Genomic DNA, 18,527 nt, shown 5'->3' with positions numbered 1-18,527 from the left:
AAAGCAAAGAAGCAATTATCATTAACTTAGAGAAAAATTTTTGAGCGTTCCCAGACCCAAAAAATAACCTACCAAACAACACATAAAACCTAAAATAACACTAACATACAGTAAAAGCAGGAATGATATGATAAATATACAGCCTATATAAAGTAGAAATAATGTATGTACAGTGTAGTTGGGAAGATTAAGGAAAAACCGATTTGTGGGGGGAAAAAAAGTCACGCATGCGCACACAGGTGTCCGCGCAAGGCTTCATGGTCATGGTAACCTTTCTCGGGGTAAACACTGCCCCATATTTGACTGCTATTTTTGTCCCTTATTTGGGAGTGAGAAAGTTGGCAACCCTAACTGTAAAAGACATGTTGAGGTGAGTTTAACCCTACTTGAACACCTCCCCCGCCCCCCAGACGACCGGTCCGCAAGAATGTTGTCAATATTGAACCAGTCCGCAGTGCAAAAACGGTTGGGGACCCCTGGGCTAGCTTACCATCATATTTTGTCTCTTTAAGGCTTTTTAGTTGTCTTCTGTTGGTTTTTAAAGGCTTCTCAATCCTCTACCTTCCCAATAATATTTGCTATATACATGCCCTCTCTTTGACTCATCCTCTCTTTAGAATACTTCATCTTTGGAGTGCACCTTTCCTACACCTTTTAAATTGCCCTAGAAACTTCAGCCATTGTAGTTCCCTTTACTCCACTGTAATACTGATACATCCGACTTTAGTTTCTTTTTCTCAAACTGCAGAGTGAATTCTATCTTATGATCACTGTCTCCTTAAGGTCTCCTTTACCTTAAGCTTCCTCATCGAAACGGGGTCATTACCTAACAGAACTGCCATTCCCCTAGTGGGCTCAACCACAAGCTACCGTAAAAAGCCATCTTGTTGGCATTTACAAACTCCCTCTTGGGATCCAGCAAACGGATTTTCCCAATCTACCCGCAAACTGAAATTCCCATGCTTATCATAACTTTTTTTAAATATGTATTTTTTTTTGCCATGTGCCTGCGTGTTTGTCTGCATGTACATGCGTGTGTCCGTGATGATGTCTTTTTCATGGCTTTTTACAAGGCGCAGAGCGAGAGAGAGAGAGACTGTGTGGCGCGCCACTCCACACACAGACATTTTCGCAGTATTTTTCCCTTTATTTTATGAGGTCGAGTTGCAATCTCGACACTTAACACAGCACAGATGGAAAGCGTACTGGGGAACGGACCCGACTGGTTTCAAACCCGGGAACCTCCGCTCCCGAGTCCGGTGCCAATGTCATTACGCCACCAGCCAGCCCGAACATGTATTTTCTATCTCCTGTCGTAACTTGTATCCCATGTCCTGGCTTCTCTTCAGAGGCCTGTATACAACTCCCATCAGGGTCTTTTTACCTTTACAGTTTCTTAACTGTAGCAAGGATTCTACATCTTCCAATCCTATGTCACCTTATAACCTACCCTACTAACTTTCCCCTCCTACATAGTCCTCCATTTCCTATCATCCATGTGCCTAAATACAGCTGAAATTACTTGTCAACCCAAGATCCCTCTGTACAAAGTTCCTAAGAGTCTGACATTTGCTGTATAATTTCCTGTTGCACTTGCATCCTGAAAATACATTTTTACTTGTGGGATTAATTTCCATCAACTTTCCTCTGCCAAAATGTTTAACTGATCTGTATCTTGACACTGATCCAAACTATTCACATAATCACCGTCATATATTACAATGTTAAATTTAGAGTTCATATCCATAATGTCACAAATGCAACATGGCCAGAATGGCCTTGTATCAGCTGCTTCTCCCCCCACCGCCCCATCAAAGTTGAAGATATTAGCAAATAGAATCAATAAACTAGAAGAAAGCATTTTTGTGTTTGGTTTCTCAGAAGGCACAAGGTGCTACGTCAAAGAACACGGGGCTGGGGTGAATATATCTCGGCATGGAAAGGGGAGGGGCTAACAAACAGAAGAGTTGGGATAAATGGGTTGACTCCATATTAGTGCTCAGAGTAAGAGCCCTTTGGCACAACTCATCATGTTGTGTTACACACCAAGTTGTTCCATCTCCCCGCTTTTGGCTCATCTATCCACTGCACTTACCTAGATAGCTTCTAAATGTTGCTCATGTGCCCACTGCAAGCAACTATTTCCAGCAACTGTTTCCAAATACCAACTATGCTTTGTATGAAGCTTCCTCGCTGTCCATTTTAAATCTCACATGTCTGACGTTAAACCCATGTCAATGTAATGGTAACTCAGAGCATTGCAGGGTCTTAATTATTTAGAATCTACACTGATGAAGAACCAACTTTGCTGATGACTCAAAGTGGGGGGGGGGGGTCGCAAAAGTTGGCAAATGAAGTATGAGGAAGATTATCCACTTTGGAAGAAATAATGAAAAACTATTTTAAGAGTGAAATTATTAATTACTGCACTACATTGACAAGAGACTTAAATTAGGATGGGATCGAGGGGGACAACATTAAGAGCTCAAGACTGGATTAGTCACGACCCTACTGAATGGCAGACTTGGCCACAGGAACTGACTAACATACTCCTACAACTATTACTAATGCTCTATTTCCTCCAAAGCAACCATAGGTTGCTATTCCAAAATGTCTGGGCTGAAAAATTATGGCTAAAATCATCACAAGGTTTCTTGCCACTACATCCCATCACTTTTCACTTCACAAATTTGTCTTTTAAGTATCGTCAAATTTTATTGCTCTATTGTACAAGAACAGAAGTACATTCTCCACTATTCAATAAGATCATACCCAATCCTTCATCTCAGCGTCACTTTTCTGAAGTAACCCCACATGCCTCAAAATCCGAGTATCCAAATGCTTATTAGCAGCTACTAAGGCCATAAACACCAGTGTTGTCGCTACAGTCTCTTCTTTCTACTTAAAGGATGTTCCTCCTGGGCTAGCCAGAAGGACGACTCTCACCAAGACCACACGTTTCACCACACTCCTCTGCGTGGAACCATTGGCCTTGCTCCCCTGGCCGTTTTCCACCCCCCTCTCTGTCCCGGACGCTCTCCATCCATATAACCGCCGGGACACAACCACTCGTCCAGCCCCAAGCCACAACCACTCCCCACAAAACCTCTCTACCCGAGACACCATCCACCCCCCGGCCCACATCTCCCTCTACCCAGGATGCTATCCATTCCCTCTATTCCAAACCCCGTTCCCAGGACTCGAGCCACAACGCCCGCAACCCCCCTCCTTTTCCAGGGACACCACCCACTATCCCCTCACTAAAGATCCCTCACCGGGATACCAGCCACACCCACCCAAAACCTCATTCCCTGGCCATCACCCAACCTCTACCGGGCACATCACCCAACCTCTACCGGGCACCCCCCCCCCCACTTAACCACATCTTCCCGGGAGACCCTGCGATACCCACATTCTCCAACCTCCCCTAATCCCTCCCTATCCTCCATCTGCTCACCCTTCCCCGGGACAATCCAAACTTAACGCCCCTCTCTCGGTTCACCCCCCCCCCCCATTCCAGCCAAACCCCACTCCCCAAAGGACCTCCACCCCGAACAGGCCGCACGGCTCGCTCTGACAAGGTGCCTGACTCTTCCCCCAACGGTGACTCCACTACTGCCGACCCCAGGGTGGAACCGTGCCAGGTGCACTCACCGTGCCGAGGGGCCGGCTCCCGGCCTCCCTCACTCGGCCACAGGACAACGGGCGCCCGCCCACCGCCGCCTGGAAACCCAGACACAAACAAACAAGATGGCGGCCAAATCCGCGCGGCCACCTCATCACGTTCAACGACCCGCGCGTGCTTCCTCATGACGCAAACACGTTTATCAATATGCAGTCAGGCGGCCGCTGATTGGAGGAGGGCGGGAGGAAATCGCTTTACTATTATGCATATTCATAGATTGGCCCCATGGTACTGCCTCCACGCCGCAGTCGTTCATTCATTCCAGTCCAGAATGAGGATATTTATTCTCTGTTCCAAGTTTTTTTTTCTCCTTTGCTTCTCTCATACTTTCCTAGAGAAGGCTCCGCTTGTTATACTGGGAGTTCAGTGCATCTTCAGAGTATTCACTCCAGGGAATGCCTGCCGGTGAAAGGTTTGAGCTCGGGTGAAGTATTCAACAAGAATTGTTCATGGGATAAATATTATATATACACTACTCGCGGGCAAACTATCTGCAGACTCTGCAAATCAAACATTGCTAACGACGGAGATGGGTTTTTAAATCAGTACGTGGAGACTGCAGATGCTGTAATCTAGAGCAAAAACAAGCTGCCAATATGGAAGGAAACAGTTTTAATTCCGAAAATAAACTTTGTTCATAATTAAATACATGTACAAAAATACAGTGCAAAAAAACCTTTATATTCTTGGTGTCATTTGGCGTTATTCAGTCGTGTTACCACTTATCTTAAAAGTATAACACAATTTTGAGGATACTTGTACAGTATTAGAGGCGCTCTGGTCGTCGGGGTCGACCATGGATGCTGTGTTAATAGCCGTCTACGCGTTACGCCAGGCAGGGCAGTACAGTACAGTATGGAGAGCAAGCTGTTGCTCAGGTGACAGACTCCCCCTCTCCTCACAACTGATAAATCCAAAGGAACGGCAGAGACCGATACAGTTTGGCACCAGCGATGTTGCCGGTCTGTTTTGAACTCAACCTCTGGATTTTACCCTTGGGTTTACTCCCTAATACCTTCCCCATCAGAGGGTATGGCCACAAGGCAGCGGAGGTTTGAGATCACAGTTTTCAACCACGGCTGACGAGCCCCATCTTCCCGAAGTGACTGGTTTTAAGATGCCAGTAACCTGCCCTTGCCCATTCTCCTGTCAGTAGAAACGGTTCTGCCGGTCCGAGTAGCAAAGCCACAAGTGAAGGCCAGGAGCTGGGCTTGGTTGGCAGGGGCTATTTGAGACACACGTAGTGGGAGCTTGTTACCACCACTTGCCCTGGCTATGACAACCTTAACGAAACAGTATGTTCTGGTGAATTGGGCCATCAGTCAATGGGACAGTGACCTATTTGGCACAACTCTTAAAGATCAAAAACTAATTGAGAAAATAGTCAGGATTGCCTCCACAAACGAGAAAATCTGCAGATGCTGGAAATCCAAGCAACACACACACAATGCTGGAGGAACTCAGCAGGCCAGGCAGCATCTATGAAAAAAAGAGTACAGTGGAGGCTTCAGGCCCAGACCTTTGTCAGGACTGGAGAAAAAAACATGAGGAGTCAGAGTAAGAAAGTGGAGGAGGGGAGGAAGACCCACAAGATAATAGGTGAAACCCGGAGGGGGGGTGAAGTAAAGAGCTGGGAAATTGACTGGAGAAAGATATAAAGGGCTGGAGAAGGGGGAGTCTGATAGGAGAGGACAGAAGGCCTTGGAAGAAAGAAAAGGGGGAGGAGCATCAGAGGGAGAAGATAGGTAGGTAAGGAGGGAAAGTGAGAGAGGGCGAAGGGGAGGTGCGGCATTACTGGAGGTTTGAGAAATCGATGCTCATGCAGACATCCCACCTGTCCCAAAAGTTCTGGGAGTCTCCCACATATTGATAGCGGCTCCCTGATGCCCGGAAATTATATACAGTATCCTTGAAATCGATTTTTTTGAGAGGGAGAGGGAGAGCGAGAGTGAGCATCCTGATTGGTCTCTCTTTGTGCTAAGCCTATCAGTTTTCTCTGTGGGCAGGCTTTACAGTCGACCTCAAAAATAATGACAGTGTTGCTCGCTGCACTGTTTGTAACAGTGACTTTTCTGTTGCCCATGGTGGGTTAAAATGTAAACAACATGTTGAGGTGAGTTTAACGGTGTTATTCATTCATCACTGTAGCTAATGTTACTTAAACGTATGTATGATATTGTGGCCATCACTGAGACCTGGCTAAAGGATGCATGTCTGTGGGAGCTGAACATCCAAGGATACACGGTGTATCGGAAGGATAGGAAGGTAGGCAGAGGGGGAGGCGTGGCTCTATTGGTAAGAAATGATATTAAATCATTAGAAAGAGGTGATATAGGATCAGAAGGTACAGAATCTTTATGGGTTGAGCTAAGAAATAGCAGGGGTAAAAGGACCCTGATGGCAGTTATTTATAGGCCTCCAAACAGATGCAGGGATGTGGACTACAAATTACAACTGGAAATAGAAAAGGTTTGTCAGAAGGGCAGTGTTATGATAATTGTGGGGGATTTTAACATGCGAGTGGATTGGGAAAATCAGATCGGCACTGGATCTCAAGAGAGAGAATTTGTAGAATGTCTGCGAGATGGCTTTTTAGAACAGCTTGTTGTTGAGCCCACTAGGGGATCGGCTGTACTGGATTGGGTATTGTGTAATGAACCAGAGGTGATTAGAGAGATTGAGGTGAAGGAACCCTTAGGAGGCAGTGATCATAACATGATTGAGTTCACTGTGAGATAAGAAAAAGAGAAGCTGAAATCTGTGGTGCTGTTCTTTTAGTTTACATTTGACCTCACCCTGGCAGTAGAGAGGGACAATTATAGACAGGGTGGTGCAAGAATGGGAAGGGGAGATGGAATGCAACTGGAAGCCCAAGATGGCTGTTGTGAGCCTGTCACTCAGTCTACACTTTGTCTCGCCAATGTAGAGGAGGCCACACAGAGTCATAGAAAAGTACAGAATGGATACAGGCCCTTCAGCCCATCAAGTCCAGACCAAAACCAATTAAACTGCTTACTCCCATTGACCTGCACTGGGACCTTAGCCCTCTTCACCCCTCCCATCCATGTACTTATCAAACTTCACGTAGTGAGCACTGAATTCAATGTTGAAGGAGGAGAACATGAACCTTTGCCTCTCTGCAAGGCCTGTTTAATTCCCTGAATGGTGGTGAGGGAGGAATAGGAGGCCTAGTTTTACACCTCCTACAGTTTCAAGGAAAAGTTCCAGTGTTCAGGGATTAATGAACCAGAGAGTCAGACAGAGTGGTCCCTGTGGAAAGCAGAAAGGGAGGGGGAGCGTGGGGGAGGGTTGAGTGGTGATTGGATCGCGTTTCAGTTGGCGTAAGTGGCAAAGGATAATTTCCTGGATGTGGATTCCAGTGGAGTGAACTCTATCTCTGTTCTGTCTGGGGGAAGTGAGGACAAGAGCAGGAGTTAGAGAAGTGGAGAAAATACAGTGAGGGCTCGATCAACTACAATTCAGGAATGTACTTGGGGACTGAGTGTTTTAGATCTAAAACTGTATGGAGTAAGAGTAATTTTGGTATGGAGTAATTTTGTTGTAAAGAAGGCCCCTAGATGGAATGACTACAATATGATAGACTTTGCACAAGTTTGAAAGTAATGTTGACATATCTGAAATGAGGGCATTATTGATTAACAAAAGAGATTAGATTAGATTAGCTTTATTTGTCACATGTACAAAGCATACAGTAAAACACAAGGAAATCTGCAGATGCTGGAATTTCAAGCAACACACATAAAAGTTGCTGGTGAATGCAGCAGGCCAGGCAGCATCTCTAGGAAGAGGTACAGTCGACGTTTCGGGCCGAGACCCTTCGTCAGGACTAACTGAAAGAAGAGCTAGTAAGAGATTTGAAAGTGGGGGGGGAGGGGGAGATCCGAAATGATAATAGAAGACAGGAGGGGGAGGGATGGAGCCAAGAGCTGGACAGTTGATTGGCAAAAGGGATATGAGAGGATATTGACTTCTCAAACTTCCGCTAATGCCCCACCTCCCCTTGTACCCCATCCGTTATTTATTTATATACACGCATTCTTTTTCTCCCTCTGTCCCTCTCACTATACCCCTTGCCCAACCTCTGGGCTTTTTCTCCCCCTCCCCCTTTTCTTTCTCCCTAGGCCTCCTGTCCCATGATCCTCTCATATCCCTTTTGCCAATCAACTGTCCAGCTCTTGGCTTCATCCCTCCCCCTCCTGTCTTCTCCTATCATTTCGGATCTCCCCCTCCCACTTTCAAATCTCTTAGTAGCTCTTCTTTCAGTTAGTCCTGACAAAGGATCCCGACCCGAAACGTCGACTGTACCTCTTCCTGGAGATGCTGTCTGGCCTGCTGCGTTCACCAGCAACTTTTATGTGTGATACAGTAAAACACATTGTTTGCATCATTGCTTGTGATGTGTTGGGGCAGCCCACAAGTGTTGCTACGCTTCCAGTGCAAACATAGCAAGTCCAAGTGTACTGTATCTAAACTATGAGAGATACAGATCTGGTAGACAGTCAGAGTCCTTTTCCCCGGGTGGAAATATCATATACCAGAAGATAGCAATTTTAGGTGGAGGTGGAAAGTTTAAAGGAGATGAGTGGGGTAACTTTTTGACATGGAGAGTGGTTGTCAAAGCGGATAAGGGTTAGCAAGATCTAAGAGGTGTGGAGACAAGTATCTGAACAGACAAGAAATGGCCATGTGCAGTTTAAATTGACAGCCAGATATCATGGGCCAAACAGCCTGTTCTGTACTTGTATGTTTTCCTAAGCATCATTGTGATGCTCCTTCCTAAATTACATGCTAAACCCTCTATGTCCAGGACCCCTGAGCTGCCCATCCCCAACTTGTTTCAAGCACTTTCCTGTGATAGAAATGTTAATACATTCTGATGTGCTGGCCCTTGCTCTATCGGTCTTGCCTTTCGGTTTCCAGATGATGATGATCTCTAATGAGTGATGTCTCTTCCTTGAGTCACTGTCTCTTGATGATGTGTTGGATGGCAGAGAGGGTTGTACTTATGATGGAGTTGGCTAAGTCTGCAACATTGTTCCCTCTAAGCTGTGCAGGTGCATGGGCGTGCAGTAAATGAAACATTCCGGTACACACATCCTTTGTTGCCACTCAGACGGAATTTACTTTTATATTCAGTAATGTCAATATAATTATGAAATCTATTTAAATATAATTGTGAAACACCCTGTAATTAATTATGTGTTAATTAATATAATCTGTAAATTTTCTAAATAATAAATGTACTTTATTTTGGTAAAGTACCTTTACTTTGAAACATTCTAGAGCTTCAATCTATTTACAGTGTTAGTGCTTCAAGTTACAACATTGTTACAAATCATAACAATAAACACAGAATAGAAGTTGGTAGCTTATCATTAATAAACCACCAGCCTGCTGAATGCCAATACTACCTAGTCAAAATATTTTACTTTTGCCATTATGCCCCTCAGTTGCTTTTACTGTGTGATATTGTTTACTTGTGTTGTTAGTTAGTTATGGTTTGTGTTTGTTTGATGTGAAAAATTTGTGACTTCTTGGCATCGTTGGAACATTTCAAGCTTCTAATGCTGACTGCAAATGTGGATTCAGTCTTATGAATTCAATCAAAATAAATCCAGAAACAGACCGGAAGTGGAATATTTGAATGATCTAATGAGGATTAAGATGCATCTTTCATCTGGATATGAAATTAATCTGGACAGTGTTTATAGACAGTGGATTTGTAATAAAGACATGAGAAAAAGATTATGAAACTTGAAAGATTTTCTTTATTTTACTATATTTCATTATGCCCTTCAATTAATAAACAAAATCAAAAATATGTGGTTTTTCAATTTTCATTCTAAATGTTCATGGTTTGCATATTTAAAAAAAAACATTCAAAGTGCCGTACAGTTTTCAGGCTGTGTAATTATCTCCTGCTCAGTGCAATGGTTGGTTTGCGCAGCTGTAAAAGAAAATCAGAATGTTGGTCTGCAATCCTCTGCAACCTCTTGCAAATCTGTACGTTAGAGGCTCCAAATAGTCTGAATGCACTCCACAGTACATCTGTAGGAATTTACTGGTCTTTGGTGACATACCAAATCTCCTCTAACTCCTAATGAAGTACAGCCACTGGTGTGTTTCTTTTGATCACATCTATTTGTTTGGCTCAGGGTAGATCCTCTGAGATGTTGATCCTCAGAATTTGAAACTGGTCACTCATTCCACTGCTGAACCTTCAGTGAGAACTGGTGTGCTCTCCAATTTCCCCTTCCTGACGTCCACAATCAGTTCCTTGGTCTCCTGACGTTGAGTGTAAGGTTGGTGTTGCAGCACCACTCAACCAGCTGATCTCTCTGACTCCTATATGCCTCTTTGTCACCTTTGAGATTTTGACAATGGTGGTGGTATCAGCAAATTTGTAGATGGCATTTGAGCTGAGCCAAGCCACACACTCATAAGTGATGAGAGAGTAGAGAAGTGGGCTAAACACACATCATCAAGGCGCACCTGTGTTAACCATCAGCAAGGAGGATATTATTACATTCTGCACTGACTGAGGTCTCCTGATGTGGAAGCCGATGGAGGTTCAGACGTCCAGGTTTTGGAGCTTGTTGATTAGAAATGAAGGTATAATTGTAGACTGATCAGGTTTGGTCTGATGAGAATGACATAAATACCTCCTCCATTATTGAGCTCCAATATGCAAATGACAGTTATATTTGCATGTACTCTGTGGTAAGGAAGGCAAATACAATGTTAGTGTTCACTTCGAAAGGACAAGAATGTAAAAGCAAGGATGTACCTGATCTGGTACTAGGAAATGAACCTAGGCAGGTGTCATATCTCTCAGTGGGAGAGCATTTTGGAGGTAGTGATCACAACTCTATCTCCTTTACCATAGCGCTGGAGAGGGATAGGAGCAGACAATTTGGGTTGGGGGAAATATGATACTATTAGGCAGGAACTTGGGAACATAAATTGGGAACAGATGTTCTCAGGGAAATGCATGAGAGAAATGTGGCAAATGTTCAGGGAACATTTGCATGGTGTTCTGTATAGGTATGTTTCATTGAGGCAGGGAAAGGATGGTGGGGGAAAAGAACCATGGAGTACAAAGGATGTAGAAAATCTAGTTAAGAAGAAAAGAAAAGCTTATGAAAGGTTCAAGAAACTAGGTACTGTTAGAGGTCTAGAAAATTACAAGGATGCCAGGAAGGAGCTCAAGAATGAAATCAGGAGAGCTAGAAGGGGCTATGAGAAGGCCTTGGTGAGCAGGATTAAGGAAAGCTCCAAGGTATTTTACAAATATGTGAAGAACAAGAGGATGAGCTGTGTGAGAATAGGACCAAGAGTGGAAACATGTGCATGGACCTGGAGGAGGTAGCAGAGGTACTTAATGAATCCTTTGCTTCAGTATTCGCCAGTGAAAGGGACCCTAACAATTGTGGGGATGACTTACAATTGACTGAAACTCTTGAGTGTATAGAAATCAAGAAAGAGAATGTGCTGGAGCTTTTGAAAGGTACTAAGTTAGATAAGTCACCAGGACCGGATGAGATATATCTCAGGCTACTGTGGGAAGCAAGGGAGGAGATTGCTGAGCCTCTGTTGATGATCTTTGCATCATCAATAGGGATGGGAGAAGTACCAGAGGATTGGAAGGTTGCAAACATTGTTTCCTTGTTCAAGAAAGAGAGTAGAGTTAACCCAGGGAATTATAGACAAGTGAGTCTCACCTCAGTGGTTGACAAGTTGTTGGAGAAGATTCTGAGAGGCAAGATTCATTAGCATTTGGAGAGACATAATCTGATTATGAATAGTCAGCATGGCTTTGTCAAGGGCAGGTCATCCCTTACAAACCTGATTTAATTCTTTGAGGAAGAATTAAACACATTGATGAAGGTAGACCAGTGGATGTAGTGTATATGGATGTCAGAAAGGCATTTGATAAGGTTCCCCTTGCGAAACTTATTCAGAAAGTAATGAGGCATGGGATCCAAGGAGACCTTGCTTTGTGGATCCAGAATTGGCTTACCTACAGAAGGGAAAGGATGGTTGTAGGTGGTTCGTATTCTACATGGAGGACAGTGACCAGTGGTGTTCCATAGGGATCTGTTCTGGGACCCCTCCACTTTGTGATTCTTATAAAAGACCTGGATGAAACATTGAAACATAGAAAATAGGTGCAGGAGTAGGCCATTCGGCCCTTCGAGCCTGCACCGCCATTCAGTATGAATATGGCTGATAATCCAACTCAGAACCCTGTACCTGCCTTCTCTCCATACCCCCGATCCCTTTAACCACAAGGGCCATATCTAACTCCCTCTTAAATATAGCCAATGAACTGGCCTCAACTGTTTCCTGTGGCAGAGAATTCCACAGATTCACCACTCCCTGTGTGAATAAGTTTTTCCTCATCTCGGTCCTAAAAGTCTTCCCCTTTATCCTCAATCTGTGACCCCTCGTTCTGGACTTCCCCAACATCGGGAACAATCTTCCTGCATCTAGCCTGTCCAATCCCTTTGGAATTTTATACGTTTCAATAAGATCCCCCCTCAATCTTCTAAATTCCAGAGAGTATAAGCCTAGTCGATCCAATCTTTCATCATATGAAAGTCCTGCCATCCCAGGAACAATCTGGTAAACCTTCTTTGTACTCCCTCTATGGCAAGGATGTCTTTCCTCAGATTAGGGGACCAAAACTGCTCACAATACTCCAGGTGTGGTCTCACCAAGGCCTTGTACAACTGCAGTAGTACCTCCCTGCTCCTGTACTCGAATCCTCTTGCTATGAATGCTAGCATACCATTCACCTTTTTCACTGCCTGCTGTACCTGCATGCCCACTTTCAATGACTGGTGTACAATGACACCCAGGTCTCGTTGCACCTCCCCTTTTCCTAATCGGCCACCATTCAGATAATAATCTGTTTTCCTGTTCTTGCCACCAAAGTGGATAACCTCACATTTATCCACATTAAATTACATCTGCCATGAACTTGCCCACTCACCTAACTTATCCAAGTCACCCTGCATCCTCTTCGCATCCTCCTCACAGCTAACACTGCCACCCAGCTTTGTGTCATCCGCAAACTTGGAGATGCTGCATTTAATTCCCTCGTCTAAGTCATTAATATATACTGTAAACAACTGGGGTCCCAGCACTGAGCCTTGCGGTACCCCACTAGTCACTGCCTGCCATTCTGAAAAGGTCCCGTTTATTCCCACTCTTTGCTTCCTGTCTGCTAACCAATTCTCTATCCAAGTCAATACCATACCCCCAATACAGTGTGCTTTAAGTTTGCACACTAATCTCCTGTGTGGGACCTTGTCAAAAGCCTTTTGAAAATCCAAATATTCCACATCCACTGGTTCTCCCCTATCCACTCTACTAGTTACATCCTCAAAAAATTCTATGAGATTCGTCAGACATGATTTTCCTTTCACAAATCCATGCTGACTTTGTCTGATGATTTCACTGCTTTCCAAATGTGCTGTTATCACATCTTTGATAACTGACTCCAGCATTTTCCCCACCACCGATGTCAGGCTAACTGGTCTATAGTTCCCCAGTTTCCCTCTCACTCCTTTTTTAAAAAGCGGCGTTACATTAGCCACCCTCCAATCCTCAGGAACTAATCCAGAATCTAAAGAGTTTTGAAAAATTATCACTAATGCATCCACTGTTTCTTGGGCTACTTCCTTAAGCACTCTGGGATGCAGACCATCTGGCCCTGGGGATTTATCTGCCTTTAATCCCTTCAATTTACCTACCACCACTTCCCTACTAACATGTATTTCCCTCAGTTCCTCCATCTCACTAGACCCTCGGTCCCCTACTATTTCCCAAAGATTAGTTATGTCCTCCTTAGTGAAGACAGAACCAAAGTATTATTCAATTAGTCTGCCATGTCCTTGTTCCCCATGATCAATTCACCTGTTCCTGACTGTAAGGGACCTTCATTTGTCTTAACCAATCTTTTTCTTTTCACATATCTATAAAAGCTTTTACAGTCAGTTTTTATGTTCCCTGCCAGTTTTCTCTCATAATCTTTTTTCCCTTTCCTAATTAAGCCCTTTGTCCTCCTCTGCTGAACTCTGAATTTCTCCCAGTCCTCAGGTGAGCCACTTTCTCTGGCTAATTTGTATGCTTCTTCTTTGGAATTGATACTATCCCTAATTTCCCTTGTCAGCCACTGGTTTATTCTTTTGCCAAAGTGGGATGAACAATTGTTGTAGCTCATTCATGCGATCTTTAAATGCTTGCCATTGCATATCCACCGTCAACCCTTTAAGTATCATTTGCCAGTCTATCTTAGCTAATTCACGTCTCATACCTTCAAAGTTACCCTTCTTTAAGTTCAGAACCTTTGTTTCTGAATTAACTATGTCACTCTCCATCTTACTGAAGAATTCCACCATATTATGGTCACTCTTACCCAAGGGGCCTCGCACAACAAGATTGTTAACTAACCCTTCCTCATTGCTCAATACCCAGTCTAGAATGGCCTGATCTCTAGTTGATTTCTCGACATGTTGGTTCAGAAAACCATCCCGCATACATTCCAAGAAATCCTCTTCCTCAGCACCCTTACCAATTTGGTTCACCCAATCTATATGTAGATTGAAGTCACCCATTATAACTGGTGTTCCTTTATTGCACACATTTCTAATTTCTTGATTAATGCCATCCCCAACCTCACTACTACTGTTAGGTGGCCTGTACACAACTCCCACCAGCGTTTTCTGCCCCTTAAGTGTTATGCAGCTCTACCCATATTGATTCCACATCCTCCCGGCTAATGCCCTTCCTTTCTATTGCGTTAATCTCCTGTCTAACCAGCAATGCCACCCCACCTCCTTTTCTTTCATGTCTATCCCTCCTGAATATTGAATATCCCTGAATGTTGAGCTCCCATCCTTGGTCACCCTGGAGCCATGACTCTGTGATCCCAACTATATCATATTCATTAATAACAATCTGCACTTTTAATTCATCCACCTTGTTACGAATGCTCCTTGCATTGACACACAAAGCCTTCAGGCTTGCTTTTACAACACTCTTAGCCCTTAAACAATTATGTTGAAAAGTGGCCCTTTATGATTTTTGCCCTGGATTTGCCGGCCTGCCACTTTTACTTTTCACCTTACTACTTTTTGCTTCTACTCTCATTTTACACCCCTTCGTCTCTCTGCACTTGTTCCCATCCCCCTGCCACATTAGTTTAAATCCTCCTGAACAACAGTAGCAAACGCTCCCCCTAGGACATTGGTTCCCCAGGACATTGAAGAAGTAGAAAGGTGGGTCAGTAAGTTTGCTGATGACACAAAGGTTGGGGGTGTTGTCGATAGTCTGGAGGGTTGTCAGAGCGTACAGCGCGACATCGATAGGATACAGAACTGGGCTGAGAAGTGAGAGATGGACTTCAACCCAGATAAGTGTGAAGTGGTTCATTTTGGTAGATCAAGTTTGAAGGCAGAATATAATATTAATGGTAAGACTCTTGGTAGTGTAGAGGATCAGTGAGATCTTGGGGTTCGTATCCATAGGACACTCAAAGCTGCTGCGCAGGTTGACAATGTTATTAAGAAGGCACATGGTGTGTTGGCATTCATCAACCGTGGGATTGAGTTCAAGAGCCGTGAGGTAATGTTACGGCTATACAAGACCTTAGTCAGACCCCACTTGGAGTGCTGTGTTCAGTTCTGGTCACCTCACTACAGGAAGGATGTGGATACTATAGAGAGAGTGTAGCAGAGATTTACAAGGATGTTGCCTGGATTGGAGTGTGTGCCTCATGAGAATAGGTTGAGTGAACTTGGCCTTTTCTCCTTGGAGCGACGGAGGATGAGAGGTGACCTGATAGAGGTGTATAAGATGATGAGAGGCATTGATTGTGTGGATACCCAGAGGCTTTTTCCCAGGGCTGAAATGATTAACACAAGGGGGCATACTTTTAAGGTGCTTGGAAGTAGGTACAGAGGGGTTGGGACAAGTTTTCCATACAGAGTGGCGGGTGTGTGGAATGCACTGCCGGTGATGGTGGTGGAGGTGGGTACAATAGGGTCTTTTAAATACATGGAGCTTAGCAAAATAGATGGCTATGCGGTAGGGTAATTCTAGGCAGTTTCTAGAGTAGGTTACATGGTTGGCATAACATTGTGGGGCAAAGATCCTGTAGTGTGCTGTAGATTTCTATATTTTTATGATGTAACTCTGAGCCTTGGAGTCCTGTGAGCAGTTTTGGCCCCTTATCCAAGAAAAGATGAGCCAGCAGTGGAGAAGGTCCAGAGGAGGTTCACAAGAATGATCCCGCGACCAAAAGGGTTAACATATGAGGCCCATCTGAGGGCCCTGGGCTTGTGCTTCGGGAGTTTAGAAGAATGAGGGGAAAATCTCATCTACTACTACATCGACTCAGGCCTAGGGGGCAGGCGTCGGGCAATCTCATAGAAACTTAATAAATATTGAAAGCCCTAGATAGGGTGGACATGGAAAGGATGTTTCCTACAGTGAAGGAGTATAGGATCAGAGGTCACAGCCTCAGAACAAGAACTTACCTTTAGAAGAGAAAAGGATTTGCTTTAACCAGAGAGCAGATGCCATCTCCTCAGCTTCACACTCACCTCTGGAACATCTGGACAGTAAAGACAAAGATATCTATGTCAGAGTGTAGTTTATATTTCCACCTTCAATACCATAATTCCAAATAGACTCATTACCAAAATCCAGACCCTGAAAGTCAACAGCTCCCTCTGTAATCGGATCCCTGACTCTCTGACCAACAGACCACAATCAGTTAGCATAGGCAGCACCACCTCTGCCACAAATATTTTAAACACTGGTGGTCCACAAGGTTGTGTCGTCAGCCCCACTGCTCTACTCTGTTGTTGGCCAGATGGAACTGCAGTCAGTGGATTCGGATAATCAAGGACAGTGGAGTAGACAAACCAATTGCCTTTGTTCTTGCCATGAGGTCGAAGGAGATGGAGGTGGGCATTTTGTGGAATTTTGTCCTTGCAGTTCCCCCCCCCCCACCCCATTTTTTCAACTTTCTTGCTCTGGGATAATCTAATCAGAGCAATTGAATGTGGATACAGGGAACTTCAGCTAATGACCTGCTAAACCTGAGACCATTCTCAGGTGAGTAGCTATTTATTATTAAAGTGATAGACCTACCAGAGACGCAATCTGCAATTTCATTAGACTAAGAGTCCGGGTCACATAGTTTAAGGGGTTTGAACCAGTCAGAGTTGAAAGGAAGAAAGGTATGAGGACTGGGGGGGAGGGGGGGTTCAGAAACCATAGAACAATGCTGGTTGTAGCCCTGGACCAGAACCAGTAAGAAGGTGACCTTGAGCCAATGTGATGGAGATCTAGCAGTTCAACTGATGAGGAACAGCATAAGAGTCAGGAGCTCCAAATACATAGCAGTGATGACTCCTCAGCAACCAGACAACAACCATTGTGGATGGGAAAAATCCACGGACACGTGGAGATCGGGATCACGAAGAATGCTTGGCCAGCATAGACTCCTTTCCCAGGAAATACCTTTTCTCTTCTTTGACTGTTCATGGAGGGTCAGGGACTCCAGTGGGGTGCACACAGGTAGTTAGTTTGTGAATCCACGTGCCTTTTAGTTGGGACAATTACTTGTCAATAAATACAGATTCTCTCTGTGCCTCTCTGATCATTGTTACTAAGGGCTATGTCCTTATAACACTGTATACACTCATGATTGCATGGCCAGATTCTGCTCCATCTCCATCCACAGATGACACCACTGTAGAGGGCCATATCTCAAATAACAATGAGTCAGAGTACAGGAAGGAGACAGGAGGCTTCGTGATGGGTGTCATGACAATGATAATTCCCTCAATTTAAGCAAAACAAAAGAGCAGGTTATTGACTTCAGTAAGCGGGAGGGCAGGGGGAGTGCACCTGCTCCTGTCTACATCTGAGCTGTTGAGGTTAGGGTTGAGAGTTTCAAGTTCCTAGAAGTGAAAATTACCAGTAGCCCTTCCTGGTCTATCCAGGCAGATGCCATGGATGAGAAAGCTCACCCATGCCTCTACTTCCTCAGGAGGCTAATGAAATTTGCCATGTCTCCATCAACCTTTATCATTCTTATCAGTGCACCACAGAAAACATCCTATCTGGATGCATAACACCTTGGTGTAGCAACTGCTCTGCATGTGACCACTAGAAATTGCAGAGAGCTGTAGATACAGCTCAGCACATCACAGGAACCAACCTCCCCTCCATGGACTCTTTCTAAACTTCTTGTTTAGAAACCTCAGGAAAGCAGCCAGCATAATCAAATACCCCACCTACCCCAGACATTCTCCCATTCTTTCTTTGGGTAGAAGATACAGAATCCTGAGAGCACCATACTCGAGCACAGCTTCTACACTGAGATAGCACGACTCAGTAATTCCCTAGGATGAAGAGATGAACCCTTGACCTCACAATCTATCTTGTTATGATCTTGCACTTATTGTTTACCTACATTGCTCTTTCTCCTAAGCTGTTACATTTTTTATGTATTTACATCGTTTTACCTTCGAGTATCCCAGTGCACTATGTAATGATTTCATCTGCATGAAGATTATGGAAGACAATCTTCTCACTGTACCTTGGTATACAGTTAGCGGCCATGTTATAAGACCATAAGATGTAGGAGCAGAATTAAGCCATTTCGCTCATCAAGTCTGCTCCACCATTTCATCATGGCTGATCCAATTTTCCTCTCATCCTCAATCTCCTTTCTTCTCCCTGTATCTCTTCATGCCCTGACCAATCAAGAATCTATCAATTTCTGCCTTAACTATACATA

The 18,527-nt window shown here is 44.3% G+C and overlaps 1 protein-coding gene and 1 long non-coding RNA gene across 3 annotated transcripts in view; both read right to left on the bottom strand.

Annotated features, from left to right (window-relative positions):
• ip6k1 (inositol hexakisphosphate kinase 1) overlaps positions 1-3,787 on the bottom strand; it is a 110,702-nt gene extending 106,915 nt beyond the window's left edge. The window contains exon 1 of the mRNA XM_063067758.1: positions 3,655-3,787. The gene's annotated coding sequence lies outside the window, so the exon portion shown is untranslated. The remainder of the gene's footprint in view (positions 1-3,654) is intronic.
• Positions 3,788-9,502: 5,715 nt separating this feature from the next.
• The window catches only part of LOC134356707 (uncharacterized), a 32,754-nt gene continuing 23,729 nt past the window's right edge, over positions 9,503-18,527 (bottom strand). For both annotated transcript variants that reach the window (XR_010020411.1, XR_010020410.1), the window contains exon 4: positions 9,503-10,421. This is a non-coding gene — a long non-coding RNA (uncharacterized LOC134356707). The remainder of the gene's footprint in view (positions 10,422-18,527) is intronic.

This window comes from Mobula hypostoma, chromosome 15 (assembly GCF_963921235.1).
Source record: "Mobula hypostoma chromosome 15, sMobHyp1.1, whole genome shotgun sequence".
Classification (NCBI taxonomy): domain Eukaryota; kingdom Metazoa; phylum Chordata; class Chondrichthyes; order Myliobatiformes; family Myliobatidae; genus Mobula; species Mobula hypostoma.
Note: the sequence above shows the minus strand (reverse complement) of the source record. Positions and strands in the feature narration are given on the sequence as shown.